We start from the raw sequence: 18,542 nt of genomic DNA, 5'->3' as shown, positions 1-18,542 counted from the left end.
ATTTCTCCATAACCTCCCAATCCGCCCTGCTTTGTGCATGACAGGGGGTGGCACCCCAACTCCCCAATAGGCCCTGCTCTGAGCCCTACCAGGGGCTGCACCTAGGGATTGGGCCAGCCCTCTGCCACCGGGGAGCGGGCCTAAGCCAGCAGGTGATCATCCCCTGAGGGGTACCAGACTGCGAGAGGGCACAGGCCGGGCTGAGGGACCCTCTCCCCCCCCAAGTGCACAAATTTTTGTGCACCAGGCCTCTAGTCTATATATAAAAGCTTAAGCGACCGTTATGACCAGACAACAGGCCAGTAGCTATGACATGCACTGACCCTCAGGGGGCAGATGCTCAACACAGGAGATGCCCCCTGATGGTCAGTGCACTTTTAAATAAAGGCAGATTGTTGTCTGTTTATGAACCTGCATTATTGTGCAACAGGAACAATCTTTTCCTCTCAGCCCATGTTCCCAGCACTGGGCATTTCACAGCCACCAAGTTGAGGAAGGCTGGCAACAGTGCATGAACAGACTGGTCAATGCAGACTTTAGCTCTAGTCATGATTTCTTATTTTAGAGATTTTACTTTTCCCACTTCGGCCACCCTAAGAGAGGATGATTTGATAAATGTAGATAGGCGCCACATTTTTCCTTCTGCCTCAGGCTCCAATGTGTATTGCCACTATCCAGGTCCATCAGATTTCAGATCTTGGGTTGAAAACCTGCCTGTACCTACACCAGGGGTCTCCGTCCTGGCTGCACATTAAAATCAAACATCCCCACCCTGGGACCAATCTCTAGAGTCCCCTTTCATTTGTCTGGGTAGTTCAGAATGAGGTCTGGTATTAGGTTTGTTGTAAAACGTCCCAGTTCATTCTAACGCAAACATGTCAAGCTCAAAGGCTAACACGGGCCAAATAAACAAAGTTTAAGTATATGTGGGCCACACAAAAACAAAAGCTTCAATTTTCATAGTAACGTAGGTTTATTTCAATAGAGACATGCTGAATACAAAGGGCTGAAATAAGTGAGTAATCATTAACAAAATAATAAAACATTTTATTAAAAATTAATATTTGTTCTTGAACATTAACTTTGTAGTTTATTATTAATAACTAGATGCCCAGTGCACAAATTCATGCATGGGTGGGGTCCCTCAACCTGGCCGATCAGGGCAATTGGGGCCATCTTGCCCAGTCCTCATCAGGGCCGGCCAGTGGTGGGAAGGGACCGTGGGAGGTTGGCTGTGGGAGTACACTGACCACGTGGGGGCAGCTCCTGCATTAAGCATCTGCCCCCTGGGGGTCAGTGCACATCATAGCGACCAGTTCATTGGTCGTTAGGTCAACCAGGTGTAACGGTCTCTTAGGCCTTTATATATATAGATAGATTATGTATAACAGGGTATTGTAAAAATTAAGTTACAGATTTTTTATTAAAACATTTCTTACACACTGTTATATTGACTGGGCTGCAAAAATATTCATTGTGGGCCGTTTGTTCTAATGTGTGGCCAAGGTTGACAGTTACTTTGCTACACTGTACTGCCTCCCGTGGAGGATGACAGGAGCCCAGCACATAAAACGACATTCTCCCTGAGCTTTCTGTGAGGTGAGGTCAACTGGAAAACACACTCTCTTTCAGATTGGAATAAGAATCGTAGAATCTTAGATCTAGATGTTGCCTTAGGAGTCATAGATGGTTGAGCTAAAAGGACCTCTAATCAGATTGCCAATTATACTGATGAAAAACAGAGGCTCAGAAAGGTAATGAGGGGTGGAGAGACAGGAGCAACAAAATCCCAGAACTCAGCCAAGCTCTTCAAGGCACCCATCAGGAAAAAAACAACAACACTTCCTTCTCTCACCAAAAAGAAATGAAAGCAGCCCCCCACGTCAGTAGATTACCCCAAGTCAGAAGAATTATAGTAAAATTTGTCTGTTTAATTCAGCATCTTAAAACATTTTTCAGAATAAACTTGACTAATCTGAATCCCAATTGTTAAAGTGATAACCGGCAGGCCGAGTGTTTTGTTTGATCGGTGCTGTTTTAAAAAGTTGACCGGACATTTAAACGTTAAGGGAGTTCACATAAAATTTTAGAGAATGTACTTCTCTTGAAAGCTTGGGATATTTGGCAAGTGGACCTGCGTTCCTGGCCATAACAATTGGCCGAGCTGGGTCACTGCAGCCCATCGAAAGCAGGTCCCAGCCCTCCCCTTTCTGTCACAGCCCCCACTACTTCCAGTCGCATCCATGCTCCAGGCTGGCTAAATGTCACTGCAAAATTTAAAACGAAAGTTGACATCTCGTAAATGCCAGAATCCTCCACCCAGTCTGTTTCATGCATTTACATCAACTACTTGGCCCTAGTAGCATTGGAATCTGCAACTCCTGATCATGTTGTCATAGTTCACCATAATTCGCCATACGCTGGGGCAGAAAGAGCAACTCCTCTGCTCACTTCCGAGTGGAGAAGCTGCCGGGGCTGGTGGGGACTGGAGGAGGGGCCTTGACAAAGAGCGGAGGGGGCTGGATCTTCTCTTTTCGGTTTCTGACCACGTGGCTTCGTTTCAGTCATCGCAACACACCACAGGCTGTCAGAGTTTTTCATCAGGAATCTCCACTCCATCAAGAATCTTCTTTCTGCCCTTTAATTTGTGCTATTCTCCCGTCTCAGAACATCCCCCGTCTTCATCTGAAGTCCATTTGTTCTTCCAGGCTCAGCCTCCTGGGTGACTGATCCGTGTGGTTCTCTCCCTTCTCAGAAATTCCTATGCCATCAAGTCAGTAGAGAAACCATATGCTCTTTTGATTTCTCCAGAACAGAGAACACGCTCCTTCAGTTTGCCTGCTTGTAATGCTTGAATCTCCCTAACACCCAGGATGATGCTGAACAAACAGGATCATCTCAACAGACCCTGTACTTAAAAAAAAAAAATATATTGTTGATACTATTACAGATGCTTCTCATCACTCCCCCACCCCTTTACCCCCACTCTTCTGGCCTTCACCACACTGTTGTCTTGACCATGGCTATGCATACATGTTCTTTGGCTAATCTCTTCCCCTTCTTTATTGCAGTCCCTCCTCATGCCCTCCCTCTGACGTCTGTCGGTCTGTTCCATGTATCCATGCCTCTGTTTCCATTTTGTCCATCAGTTTCTTTTGTTCATTAGATTCCACATATAAGTGAGATCATATGGTATTTGTCTTTCACGGTCTGGCTTATTTCACTTGGCGTAATAATCTCCAGGTCCATCCATGCTACCGCAAAGGATAAGATCCTATGCTTGGACTCAGCGTTCCCTCTGCCTTCCTCTGCCTATCAGAGCAGGTGATGCAGATCCTGTTTTCAGCCACTAGAGGGCGATCGTCCACACGCATCTTGCCCTGCCCACGTTGCCAGCTGCACAGATTACTAGAGCCTCTGGAAGTAGGGCAGGCTCATTTATTTCCTCTCCAACCCAGCCTCAGGCCGCTAGAGCCTCTGACGCCAGGGTCCCTGCCGTGCAAACAGCAGAATGAAAACACTGCAAATAAGAAAGGTCACTGCATCTGCTCTGCACATTTATTTCTCACCTGAAATCTCCGCTTCACTAGCAACGTCCCAGCTCAGGCTCCCAATATTTTCCCCAGCTCAGTATTCCAGCAGGAGGGAAAATACATCTGTGACTACTGCGCACATGTGTGTGTATGTGTTTACAGATTATTACATCAGATTCAGGGCCCAGGGTTGTGTCAGGGAAGGTTTCCATCCATCCTCCCGGCCCTCAGTCCCTGGGAAGTTCCTGATTAGGGCCCCGATGCTCCAACTCGGCTCTGCGTTGGCTGCTGTTGTTTTCCACAAATAACAAGACTGACCTTTTAAAACAGGCCCTATCAAATTGCAGCAGCCTTAAGGCAGAGGCAGCGGTCAGGTTTTATCTGAGAGATTTGTTGAGCCCAAAGTAACAATATGAAGGGAGCACTGTAGGTCTGGAAATAGGACTGATGCCATGAGGGTAGGAAGCACAGAAGGGCAGGTAGGTACCTAAGGTAAGACTAATCACGCATGCCCATGGGCCCACCATGGTGTCACGTTGGTACTGCGGATGATGATGCTGGCATTGGTTGAGTCAGAGGCACAGCAAGGGCTTGGCAGGTGCATATGTTTGTCAGACATTCACACGGATTTCCAGGCACTGGGAAGAAAGCTTGCCTAGAGCTCAGCTTGGACTAGTGAAGACCTGGACTCAAAAGCCCTAAGTACAAGCTTCCTGGCCCGGACTAACATGTTGCAAGGTCATCTCACTGGCAGCTTCTAAGAAGCATTCAGATCTACTGGCAAACGTTGCGTGTCTATTTCATCCATCACCAACACCACCATCAAAAGGATGCACTTATTAATAGAGGCAGCATAGCGTCTCTGAAGCCAGACTCCCTAAGTGGGGAATACAGTTCTGACATTTATTAGCCAGAACTTAAACTCACTACCTCAGTTTATTCACCTGTAAAATAGGACTAATAATAGTACCCACCTCAGTGGATTACTCTGAAGATTAAATGAGTTAATCTATATATATATATATAAAAGGCTAATATGCAAACTGTCCCCTGGGGCGGGAGTTCCACCAACTGGGCTTGCTATGACAAGCACTGACCAGCAGGGGGTGGCGCAGAATGAAGGAAAGCCCTGGCTGGGGGCTGGCAGCCAGGGAAGGGAGGTGGGGAAGGGAGGTCCCAGCCGGCAACTGGCAGCCAGCAGCCGCTAGGGACCCTGCCAGTACAGAACTCAATAGCAGAGTTAGTATTGTTAAAATGGCAATATTGCCCAAAGTGGGCTACAGGGTCAGTGCAGTCCCTATAAAATTGCAATGAGTTGTTTGTTAATCCTCACCCTGGGGATAATTTTCCATTGAATTTTAGAGAGAGTGGAAGGGAGGAGGAAGAGACAGAGAGAAACATTGATGTGAGAGAGACACAATGATTGGTTGCCTCCCACACACACCCAGATAAGGGTTGGAGATTGAGCCTGCAACCTAAGTACATGCCTTTGACCAGGAATTGAACCTGGGACCCTTCACTCTATCCACTGAGCCAAACTGGCTAGGTCTCTCTCTTCTCTCTCTCTCTCCTTCCTTCTTTCCTTCCCTCCTTCCTTCTTCCTTTCTTTTTAATTTTTTTCCTTTTTAATCCTCACCCGTTTTCCATTAATTTTTAGGGAGAGTGGAAGAGAGAGCGAAAGACAGAGAGGAACATCAATGTGCGAGAAACACATCAATTGTTTGTCTACTGCAGGAGCCCTGACCAGGGCCTGGGCTGGGGAGGACCCTGTAACCAAGGTATGTGTCCTTGACAGGAATCAAACCGGGGGAACCTTTGGTTCATAGGCTGATGCTCTATCCACTAAGCCAAACTGGCTAGGGCTTTTTTTTTTTTTTAGAAGTAGTAGAAAAATATATTCTAAAATTCATATGGAATCTCAAGGTACCTTGAATAGCCAAAACAATCTTGAAACAACAAAGTTGGAGAGCTCATCCTTCCTGATTCCAAAACGTACTTCAAAGCCACAGTAATCAAAACACTATTGTACTGACATATAGAGCATCAATGAAATAGAATAGAGAGCCCAGAATAAACTCTCACATTATGTTCAAATGCTTTTGGACAAGATGGCAAGACTGTTCAGTGAGGAAAGGGCAGTCTTTTCAACAAATGGTGTGGGAAAACTAGACATCCACATGCTGAAGAGTGAAGTTGAAGCCTTATCATATACCATATACCAAAATTAATTTAAAACAGATCAGAGAACTAAGCATAAGAGCTAAAATTTAAGGTAAAAGCTTCATTACATTGGATTTGGTGATGATTTCTTGAATATGACACCAAAAGTCCAAGCAACAAAAGAAAAAGCAGATAAATTAGACTACATCAAAATTAAAAACTGTGCATCCAAGGAGATAGCCCACAGAATGAAAAGACAGCCCACAGAATTAGAGAAAATATTTCAAATCATATATCTGATAAGGGTACAATATGCAGAATATATAAGGAACCCCTACAACTCAGCAATAACAACAACAAACCTGATTTAAAAGTGGGCAAATAACTTGAATAGACATTTATCCAAAGATGATACAGTAGCCAACAAGCACATGAGAAGGTGTTCAACATCGCAATCATTAGGAAAACGTAAATCAAGACCATAATGAGATAATTCACACCCATTAGGATGGCTAGTGTAAAAAATAATGACAACAAATGTTGGTGAGGTTGTGGAGAAATTGGAGCCTTCATGTGATGCTGGTGGGAATGTAAAAATGATTCAGCCACTATAGAAAACAGTATGGCAGTTCCTCAAACAATTAAAAGTAAAATTACAGTATAAACCAGCAATTACATTTCTGGGTATGTATGCCCAAAACAATTGAAAGCAGGGTCTCAAAGAAATATTTGTACGCTATGTTCATAGCAACATTATTCAAGATAGTCAAAACCTAGAAGGAAGCAACCGAAGTATTTATAGATAAATGGATAAACAAAATGTTGTATGTACATACATGGAATATTATTCAGGCTTTAAAAAGAAGGAAATTCTGACACATGCTCCAGCACGGATAAACCTTAAAAGCATTGTGAAAAGTGAAATAAAACAGTCACAAAAGTACAAATACTATATGACTACACTTATATGAGATACCCAGAGTAGTCATGTTCCTAAAGGAAGAAAGTAGAACAGTGGTTGCCAGGGGTTGGAGGGAAGGAAGAACAGGGAGTTCTTGTTTAATAGGTAGAGAGTTTCCATTTTGCAAAATGAAGGGTTCTGGTGATGGATGGTGGTGATGATTACACAACACTGTGAATGTGACTTAATGTCGCTAACTGAACACTTAAAAGTAGGTAAGATAGTAAATTTTATGTTATATATATTTTACCACAAATTAAAAAACATGGATAAGAAAATATTCAAGTATTGATTCATTCAACAACTATTCCTGAAAGACTGACATGTGCCACGCACTGTGTGGAATGCAATGGTGAGAAAAATAGATAGTCCTGCCCTAATGAGGGTTACATTCTAGTGGGGACACAGGCAATAAAAATATAAACAGAGAAATGGACAAGGTAGTTTAGATACTACAGAGACCTAAGGGAAGTTAGCAGGGTGATGTGATAGTGAATGACTTAAAGGCTGGGGTTTCCCTAAGGTGGAATGATGAAGCAAAACATGTCTGAAAGACTGACATGTGAGCTAAGATCTGAAAGACAAAAAGAATAAACATGCAAAGAGCCAGATTATAGGTGCAAAGTCCCTGAGGTAGGAAAGAGCTTAGAAAATTCATATAAAAGAAAGAAGACTTGGGATTGGAGCATAAAGAACAAGGGGAGAATGGGAAAGGATGGTCTTGGAGAGCCAGACCATGGCTACATCATGTGACTCTTTGTGCATAGACTAAGGTGTGTAGATTTTATTCTACATGATCCAATCGATGTTTTAAAATGTGTGTGTGTGTGGGGGGGGGGTGAGGGAGAGTGAAAGCAGTGAGACCAGGGAGGAAATGAGAGGTGATGGCAGCTTTCAGACATGTTTTGCTTGATCATTCCACCTTAGGTAAACCCCAGCCTTTAAGTCATTCACTATCACATCACCCTGCTAACTTCCCTTAGGTCTCTGTAGTATCTAAACTACCTTGTCCATTTCTCTGTTTATATTTTTATTGCCTGTGTCCCCCCTAGAATGTAACCCTCATTAGGGCAGGACTCTCTATTTTTCTCACTATTGCATTCCACACAGCTCTTGGTGATGGCAACTAAAGTGGAAGCAGCAGACATGGAGTGAAGTGGATGGATTTTAGATAGATTTTTGAGTTAAAACAAAGGATTGCTGATAGTCTGATCTGACAGTGGAGGTTGAGGGAAAGGAAGAAATTAATCATTATTTCTAGGTTTTCTTGACATGAGTGGGTGGTGGTGGTATTTACCAAGACAGTGAAAGAAGCAGACTGGGCCAGAAGAGTTAGATTTTGTACATGTTACATTTAATGTGAATATTAAATGTGCGAATGGGAATGTCAAATAGGCATTTGTATATACAAAGGAGAGGTCAGGCCTGGGAACATAAACCTGGGAGTCATCAGCGAATACATATCTAGAGCCAAAAGCCTGGTTGCTATTCTAGGGAGAGATCATGTTCTGGATGTTTTACGTGGCCGTTTGCCTGGAATAGAGAGTATGTTTGAGCCCCTTAGTAAGGAGGTCTCGCAGCAGCTTCCCATTGGAGTAATTCCTCTCTCTGGGCTCACGTGTGCAGGGCCAGGTTCTATCAGACATTGAAGAAGAGGGAGCACTGCAGGGGTCCAGGGGTTTTTCTCTTTCCACTTCTTCTTCCAAGTTTTTATTCAGGGAGCAAGTTTTCAGCGAAGGCCAAACACAAGTTAATTGACTTGCTTTCTTCGTTCCCACTTGGAGCATAGCACGGGATAGAAATTATGGGAAGCAGATGAGAGAAGTAAGTGTGATTCTTCCCTGTTAGAGACTTAACTACAGTGGTTCCCCCCTTATCTGTGGGGGCTGTGTTCCAAGACCCCAGTGTATGCCTGAAACCTCGCAGAGTACTGAACTCTACACATACTATGTTCTTTCCTATATGTACATATATATGATAAACTTTAATATCTTTTTTTAATTAAACCTTTATTATTGAACTATTACATATGTCCCCTTTTCCCTCCATTGACCCCTTCTAGCTAGCTCCACCCTCTGCCCCAGGCCTTCACCAATCTAGTTCTTTGGTTGATCTCTTCTCATCCTAATTTCTAAAGTAGGCAATTTCATGGATAAAATGTTCTTTCTTACTATAGAGCTTAGTAACTTTATCATGTGATTTTGTCCTTTTCTTATTAAGTCAAGAACTTTCACTTTTTCACTTAAAGGAAGCACGTTATGGCTTCTCTTTGGCATATTTAAATCATAGATAGCACTACTCTTGCGCTTTCGGGCCATTATGAAGTAAAATAAGGGTTACTTGAACACAAGCACCGCCACCGTCTATCTAATCACCAAGATGGTTACCAAGTGACTAACAGGTGGGAAGTGTGTAGTGTGAAGACGCTGGACAAAGGGATGATTCACGTCCTGGGTGGAACAGAGTGGGATGGTGCAAGATTTCATCATGTTACCCAGAATGACATGCAATTTAAAACTTGTGAATTGTTTCTTTCTGGAATTTTCCATTTAATGTTTTTGAATCACAGTTAACCATGGATAACTGAAACAACAGAAAGTAAAACTGTAGATAAGGGTCGACTATTATATTCAGAAAAAAGAAAATTATTGAAAAAGTTAAATAATCTTAGGCAAGTCATTATATGGGTTCAGTGCAGGAAAGGGGAACCACCCATTTTATGAGAGAGAGAGAGGGAGAGAGAGAGAAAGAACTAGGTGCATAAGAAATTGTGGAAGGATTCAACAGTTGACTCTGAACTGGCCCTTATGACCGACTCCAATTACATTTCAGAACTGACCACCAGGGAACTGGCAACTCTGAAGGCATCATCAGACCTGCTGAGCTCAAGAACTCACTTTGACAAGCTGCCAAAGACAACCTAGAATCAGAAAGCTGCCAGCATTGTGCCACTAAGGACATTGCCTCTCAACACTCATAGAACAAGGGGACCTGGACCACATGCCTTACCCTACACCACACCTCCTGCACACAACTCTCAGTACTCAGGAACGGACATGGACTATTGTGGATGAAATTTAGCAACTCCACAACCCTTTTTGCCATTTGAAAACAGCCCAGGTCAAGGAGATGGTCTCTATCTCACTGTCGCCTTTCAAGTCCAGCTCAAGTTCACCCACTTGTCAGAACCTATTGCCTGTCCTGAATCCTGGTGGCAGCAGAGTCAGGGAAATGCACTGTTCCGCTCTCTCACCTCTGAGGTTCAGGGAGGGGCTTAGGAGAGCTTCTCAACTGGGGGTGAGTTTGCTCTCCCTTTCCTGGCCTTGAGACATTTGGCAATGCCTGGAGACACTGCTGGTTGTCACAACTGGGAGGCGGGTACTACTGGTGTCTAGTGAGTAGAGGCCAGAGATATTGCTAAACATCTTATGATACACAAGCCAACCCCCACAACAAAGAATCATCTGGCTTAAAATGGCTGAGGTTGAGAAACTGTGCTACAGAAAGAGAGTGAAAGAGAGATTGACTAAACAAAACCACCGTGTCCAGCAATGGAGAAGGGCCCAGATTCATTATACAAATCATTAGTCTCAAAGTGGTTTCTATGTTTTTTGTTTGTTTGTTTGTTTGTTTTTTTAAAAAAAGTCAATTAGAAGCTGGAGTAGTTAGATAATTTTTCACAAATGATGTGAGGCTGGAATTGCATTCTAAAGATGGTTAAGAATTGTATATGCTGAGACAGTAGCAACGATGATGAGAGTGAGGAAGGGAAAGCAACCTAAGGCTTGGAATTAGGAATGAAAAGGCATGTTTATAAGGAAAAGGGAAGATCAGCCTGATGTTATGAAGTTTCAAATAGGTGTTTAAACAGGTGGTGTCAGATTGTGAAGAGCTTTGAACATCTGCTGAAAAGTTTGAACTGCAGCGTGGTGGAGCGGAAAGGCTTAGGAAGCCGGCAAGAGCAAGTTTGGTCCTGACTCCTCCACATCTTAGAGTGAAATCCTGGAAACATTTCTTAGCTTTTCCAGGGTGCAGTCTCCCCTGCCAGAGATACTATTACAGCCCTCGGTGGTTTACGTAAGCGCAGTCTGTACAGGACCCTGCTCCTTTTCTGTCCTTTTGATAATAAGGACCTGTTGGGCCTTGCATGTTCCCCAACTTAAAAAGAATTCAGACAATTCTGTAGCCTACAAGCCGATCTCTCAATGCAACCACAGCCTTGTTATCAAAGCCAAGTAAAATAGTGAATGGAATCATGTGGCACTTCGTTATGTTTGGTGAACTACTTTTATTAATTTATTAAACACCACTTAAATAATTTGTATATGTAGGATCATATAAGTGTTACACTTTGGTTAAGACTATATGTACAAGTATTATGCTGTATTCTAGACTGTCCATGTACAAAGTGATGTAGTGACGAGATCATGATAACAAGCGCTCCCAACAGCTGTCTCAATTTATTGATTTATTTTGTTTGTAGAGACATTGCTCGACTCTACTCTGTTTGACAAGCTAACTTTTTAAAATTGTGGTAAAATAGACAACATAAAATTCACAATTTTAACCGTTTTAAGGTATAAAATTCAGGGGTATTTAGTACATTCATAATGCTGTGCAGCCATGACCACAGTCAAGTTTCAGAACATTTTTATTACTAACCCCACACCCATACTCAATCAGTTGCTCCCCATTTCCACCTATCCTCTAGCCCTTGGCAACCACTAATCTGCTTTTGTCTCTTTGCACTTGCCTATTCTGTATATTTCAAAAAAATGGAATTATATATGTGTGGCCCTTTGTGTCTGGCATTCTCACTCAGCATAATGTCTTCAAGGTTCATCCAAGTTCTGACATGATCAGCACTTCACTCATTTTATGGCTAAAGGGAGTCCATTGCATGGATCTACCACACGGTGTTTACTGATTCATCAGCTGGTGGACATTTGGGTTGTTTCCACTGTTTGGCTATTGTGGATAGCACTGCTATGGACATTCACTTCAGGTTTTGTTTGAACAACTGTTCTATGTTTAACTTATTGATGAGACACAGAATTTTTTCCACAGCATCTGTACCATTTTACATCCCCACCAGTAATGTATTAAGGGTCCTAAATTCTCCATATTTTTGTTAACAATTGTTATTTTCCTTTTTTTTTGGTCATAGCCATCTTAATGGGTATGAAGTGGTATATCTTGTGGCTTTCATTCGCGTTTTCCTAATGACTAACGACATTGAACATATTTCCATGTGTTTCTTGGCCTTAGTGTACTACTTTTAGAGGATGTGTCTATTCAAGTCCTTTATCCATTTTTGAGTGGTTTGTTTGTTGTGGCATTGTAAGAGTCCTTTATATGTCCTGGATATTAACCCTTGTCAGATATATGATTCTTTGGGATTTTCTCCCATCTTGTAGGTTGTCTTTTCACTCTGTCAATGTTATATTTTTATGCACATAAGTTTTTCATTTTAACAAAGTCCAATTTATCTTTTCTTATTGTTGTTTCTTGTGCTTTTGGTGTCATATCTAAGAAACCATTGCCAAATCCAAAGTCATAAAATTTTACCCCTGTGTTTCCTTCCAAGGATATTTATAGTTTTAGCTCTTCTATTTTGGTCTTTGATCCATTTTGAATCACAGTGTCTTTTGAGCCACCTGCCTTCTATGGGACCTTAGTCCACATGTTGCCCCACCAACCTCCTATCTCAGCCTCTTCAAACAAATGTCTGCTCACCATTTTCCTACAATGATCTACCTAGATCTTCTTCTCTGGTCATGCTCCATTCTTCTGAGATATCTTTCTAAAAGTTCCCCCACCAAAATCTTCTTTCATCAAAGCCCCTTCAAATATCCAGCTCTGTGCTATTAACAGTGGGAAAGCATTTAATAAATTGATGTACACTTAGAATTCAGAACAGCTGATCAATGAAAGTTTTTGTCTTGTCTAAGAATAGTAAATTTTACTAGGGGGGATTTTAAAAAATGGACTTTATTTTTTAGAGTTTTATGTTGAGGCAAAATTGAGAGGCAGATGTAGAGATTTCCCATATATTCCCTGCTTCTATACATGCATAGCCTCCTCCATCATCAACATCCCCCCACCAGAGTGGTACATTTGTTACAATTGGTGAACCTATACTGACACATAAAAATCACTTAAAATCCATAGTTCACTTTAGGGTTCACTCTTGGCAACTCTTGGCCTTCCAGATTCTATAGGTTTGGAAAAAGGTATAATGATATGTATCCACCACTATAGTATATGCAGAGTTTCACTAAATAGCCTCCATGCTCTACCTATTCTTCCATCCCTGCCTTCTGACCTCTAAAAACCACTGATTTTTTTTTTACTGTCTCCATAATTTTGTCTTTTCTAGAATGTCAAGTAGTTGGAATCATACAGTATGTAGCCTGCTGTTGGACTTTTTTTTGTTTAATCTTCACTCCAGGATATTTTTACATTGATTTTTAGAGAGAGGGAAAGACAGAGAAATATCGATGTGAGAGAAACATATCAACTGGTAGCCTCCTGCACAAGCCCCTACCAGGGCTCAGACTAGGGAGAAGCCTGCAACCAAGGTATGTGCCCTTGACCTGAATTGAACCCAGGACCATACAGTCTGCAGGCCGACTCTCCATCCACTGAACCAAACTGGCTAGGGCTGAACTTTTAAAATAACTTATTGCCATAGTTCAGACAATGATTCTGCAAACTCTTTGAAGGAAGAATTTGTGATTTGTCTTCTCACGTGCCCAGGGGCAGTCAGTTACTTTAGAATGTGTGAATAAATGACCAGTAATGACATTTTAACGTTAGCAATCAGAAATAGGCAATACCTTTGGAAAGAAGGGCCCTCTCTGAAGCATTAATTTATAATGAATGTCTAATGGGAAACTGAATCAGCAGTGAGAAAGAATCTAGAACCAGGGTTGAGGACTTCCAACGAAGTCTTGGACCATCTACCATTCTAAGACACAGTGACACTTTTAGCAACAGGGGCGCAAGTAGTAACTGCAGCTGCAAACTAGATAATCATTGTGGTTATAAAATTTCTACATGATTTCTTGTGATATTGTTTATTCATCCTTAGGTTACCAGGGAAAATTAGAATGAGGGAATAAATAACCATCCTTACCTTCACAGGAAAATTAATAATTATTTCAAAGGACTTCAAAATTTCCTATACTTCAATTGTAAGATACATACATTATTCATTTCTCTCAAAGAATTGCCTGAATTCTGTAACATTCCTTCAAAATATTGTTTTGCCAAATATATATTTAGTATTCTGGTAACTAAGTTTTATCTTAGACTTGTTTATTATCAGAATCTTGAAAGAGCTAAACATGTGTTTGGTTAGTCAAACACATTTTTCTTTGGTGATGTAAACATAACAAATTAGAAAAGGCCTTTCATGTTGAAATTATGGGAGATCAAATATGTAATGTTCAACAGTCAAACAGCAGAGCAATTAGTCTGCCAGGAATTTTTACACAAGATAACTAACTCCCCAGGGCCTTCATTCATGACTAAAAGAAAACACACACACATATACACACACTATTATTTCTAATGTTGGTCAGCATGGCTAACAAGCTAATTATTGGAGTGTGTGTTTGTGCATGTATGTGTGTGAAGGGAGGTATGTATAAAATTAACAACCATTTTTCTCCTCAGAACTGAAAATCACAGAAAAGCAATAACAATATTGCAAAAAATAAGAGAAAAGGATATTTAGCTTGGTACCTGAACACATTTTTCTGACTTCTTCTTAGTTGGTTTCTCTGTGTGTGTTTATTTTGAAGAGTGTAAGTAGTAGGAGGACAGGGCCTGTGTCATCCTAGTTTATTCCATAAAGGGAAAAAGGATTGTTGGTGGCTTTGGAGGGGGGGTGGGACAAAGGGGGGCTGCTTAGCAAATAATCTCTCTATATAAAACCCTAATATGCAAATAGACCAAACTGAACAACTGGTTGTTATAAGGTGCGCTGACCACCAGGGGCACGCGCAAAGCATGGAGGGCGTTGGCAGCAGGTGGCAGAACACAGAACATGGCGGGCATCGGCCACAGTGAAATGGTGGGGCCGGTGATCAGGGCACCAGACCAAGGCAGGGCACCAGTCCCTGTCATTGGGGTGAGCCTCTGGTGGTTACTGAAAATTCTTTGCTCCTGCATGCCACAGTCCCACCTGGCACTCGCACCTGCTGCCGGCGCTGGAGCCACTGCCCGCACCCACTGCTGGTGCTTGGCACTGGCCCCAATCTCCCCTCAGGGCTTCTCCACCTCCCCCTGCTTCTCGGAAGCATTATGGTGCCAGCAGCTATCTCTCGCACCTGCTGCCAGCACCAGAGTTACTGCTCGCACCCACTGCCAGAGCTGGCACCACTTGCACCTGTAGCCGGCACCAGAGTTGCCGCTTGCTCATACCCACTGCCAGCACTCAGAACTGGTCCTGATCACTTCCCTGAGGGCTTCTGCATCTCCCCCCTGCTCCTGAGGGGCAATTGGGGCAGCAGCCGCCACTCACACCCACTGATGGCGCTGGCTTCGTTCACACCTGTTGATGGCACCAACCCCAATCACTCCTGCACTGTCAGTGGGTGCACCATCAGCGTGTGGGAGTGGTGGCGGCAGGAGTGGAGCTGCTGGTAGAGAGGGGACTGTGGGCCACGGTGGGAGGGGCCAGGCGGGGCGCAGAGGATGTGCCGAAACCCGCCCCTGTGCCCACTGCAGCCTCGTGGCCCACAGTTCCTTTCAAGGTGCATGAATTCGTGCACTGGGCCCCTAGTTAAGGAATAAAGCCTGCAGGAAGAAAGTATGGTACTGGGTGGTGAGTTTGATCTTCATCTGTCCTCTGGCCTTCTCTTCTTTTCATGCACAAACACTCTCTCTTTGTGTTTCCCTTCTTCTTCCTCTTTCAGTCTCCTTTTCTTGGGAAAATCTTATTTCCTTGGATAACATCTACTTGAAGCCTGTTAATATTTTTTTGTATTTATTAACTAAAGTTGTATTCTTTTCCTCAAAAATTTAAAGTAAACCCAAATCACTGATTTGAAAGAATATATGCACCGTATCTTCATTGCAGCATTATTTACAATTGCCAAACTATGGAAGCAGCCCAAGTGCCCATCAGTAGATGAGTGAATAAAAAAGCTGTGGTACATTTACACAATGGAATACTGGTTGTCCATAAAAAGGAAATCTTACCTTTTGTGAGCCCATGGATGGACCTGGAGAGAATTATGCTAAATGAAATACACCAGTCAGAGAAAGACAAATACCATATGATTTCACTTATGTGTGGAACCAAATGAACAAAATAAACTAACAAAATAGAAACAGACTCAAAGATACAAAGAACAGACTGTCAGATAGGAGGGTGTTTAGGGGGTTGGATGAAAAATGTGAAGAGATTAAGAAAAGAAAACACCCCAAACCTCATAGAAACAGTATGGTGATTACCAGAGGGAAAGGGGGATGGGGGAGGTAGAAGAGGATAAAGGGGGGATAAATGGTGATGAGAGGAGACTTAACTTTGGGTGGTGAACTCACAATACAATGTATGGATGACGTATTATAGAATTGTACACTTGAAACCTATATCATTTTATTAACCAACTAGAGGCCTGATGCACGAAATTTGTGCAAGAGTGGGCCTTCCTTCCACTGGCTGCACTGGCTTCCCTGTAGCACCCGGGACCTGGGCTTCCCTCACAGCCTTGGCTTTGTCTGGAAGGTCATCCGGAAGGTCGTCTGGAAGGATGTCCAGTCTAATTAGCATATTAGACTTTTATTATTATAGATAAATTCAATAAAAATAAAAAATAAAGTAAATCAAATATCTTCTATTATATACCACCCTGGTCTTCCTCCCCATCCCTTCCTACCACTCCCTTCTACACAAATAGGTTGATTGTTTCTAACATATTTTTAGTTTTATACACTAGGTTAGTGATTCTTAATGGGAAAAACAATTGCATAACCCTGCCTAAAAAACATTGGTGAGGAAAATGAAAATGTCTGAGAAATGCTGCATCAGACTACCTCTCTTTGCTATTTAATTTATTTGTTTATTCCCTGCTTTCTGCAGAAATTATTAAGGATCACTCACAAATATATGAATAGTTTGGTAAAATAAAACAAGTTAAAGGCAGGACAGAATGGGAGTAAAAGGAGAACTAAAGATGGAAAGTTAAAAAGTATCAGGAGAAAATCATGTTTTAACCTTGTGGAGGTTGGCTCTTCTTCTCATTTTGGCTGACTGATCAGTTCAAAGAGGTTGTTTTAGCAAAATTCCTTTTGTGAAGGTAGCAGGCAGAGACGTTCTTCTCTGGAGCAAAGATTGCCTAGGTTTCTCTCTGGTTTTCAGTTTAGTTGTTGTATCACTGGAGCACAGTCACCTCTGCTGGAAAAAGGCTCTTCAACCACAAAGGAAAAATGAGAAATATGAAGGAATGATGTTAAAGGCCAGAATCAGAAAAAAGATGAAAAGCTTTCAATTCCTGATAGCTAGATAGAGTTCGCATGAAACATTATGTCCTAGGAGATAGTTCAGCACGTGCATTCATTTCTTCATTTATTTTATTCATTTACCTAAATCAGGATTACTCAGCCTCAGCATTATTGATATTTTGGGCCAGATAATTCTTTGTTGCAGGGCAATGTCCTGCAGGATGTTTAACAGCATCCCTGGCCTGTACGCACTAGCTGCCATGGCTCCTCCCATTTGTGACAAGTAAAAATGTCTGGACATTGCCAAATGTCCCTTCAGGAGCACCATTGCCCCTTGCTGAGAACTACTGTTCTACATTCATACCAGGCATCCTGGTTAGCAGAATGTGTTCTTCCCTCAGGGAGCCTGAAGTCTTTATTTGCAAAATTTATGCATGAGTTTGGACACTGATTTTTAAAGGAAATAAGAACAAATCGTTAAACCCAGTTAACCTGTTTTCTACTCTGAAAATCCTTTAAACAATACTTATTGCCCTGGCTGGGTGGCTCGGTTGGTTGGAGCATTGTCCAGTACACCAAAGGAGAGGGTTGGGTTCCCAGTCAGGGCACACACCCAGGTTGTGGGTTCAATCCCCCATCAGGGCAAGTATGGGAGGCAACTGATCGATGTTTCTCTCTCTCTGTCCTCTTCCCTCTCTCTCTCTCTCTCTCTCTCCAATCAATAAAAATCATATCTTCAAGTGAGGATTTTTTAAAAAATTTAAAACAACATTTATCAAGTCCTTTATTGTGCCAAGTACTGTTTCTTTGGCTGCTGTGAGGATTAAGTGAGAAGACTCACAGAAAGTGTTCAGTGCAGTCCCTGGTGCATTACATGCGTTCAATAAATGTTTACCATTATATATGTGTATTATTACCATTGCTATTATCAGCATTTCTTTAAAGCTTCATGGTTGTCAAAGTTATATTTATCTGCAATCTCCCTTCATCATCATAGTAACTTAGTGGGTCATTATTGTGCTTGCTTCTCTTTTATAGATGAGGAAACTGAGGCTCAGAGAAGAGGTATAGTCCATTGATAACTGGTAAATACCAAGCCCAAGATGCGGTCTAGTCAAATCCCATTTTTTTTCACCTCCTTTATATTGTCTGCTGAAAAGAGAAGAAATGGCAGGAACAGCCCAGCTGGTGTGGCTCAGTGGTTGAGCATCGACCTATGAACCAGGAAATCACGGTTCAATTCCCAGTCAGGGCACTTGTCCGGATTGTAGGCTTGATCCCCAGTAGGGGGCATGAAGGAGGCAGCTGATCAATGATTCTCTCTCATCATTGATGTTTCTCTCTCCCCCCCCCCACTCCCTTCTTCTCTCTGAAATCAATAAAAACATTTAGTAATAATAATAGAAAGAAATGGCAGGAACATGCCACAGAGT

Source organism: Myotis davidii, unplaced genomic scaffold (assembly GCF_000327345.1).
Source record: "Myotis davidii unplaced genomic scaffold, ASM32734v1 scaffold279, whole genome shotgun sequence".
NCBI lineage: Eukaryota > Metazoa > Chordata > Mammalia > Chiroptera > Vespertilionidae > Myotis > Myotis davidii.
The sequence above is the reverse complement of the archived record's forward strand: the minus strand, read 5'-3'. Positions refer to the sequence as shown.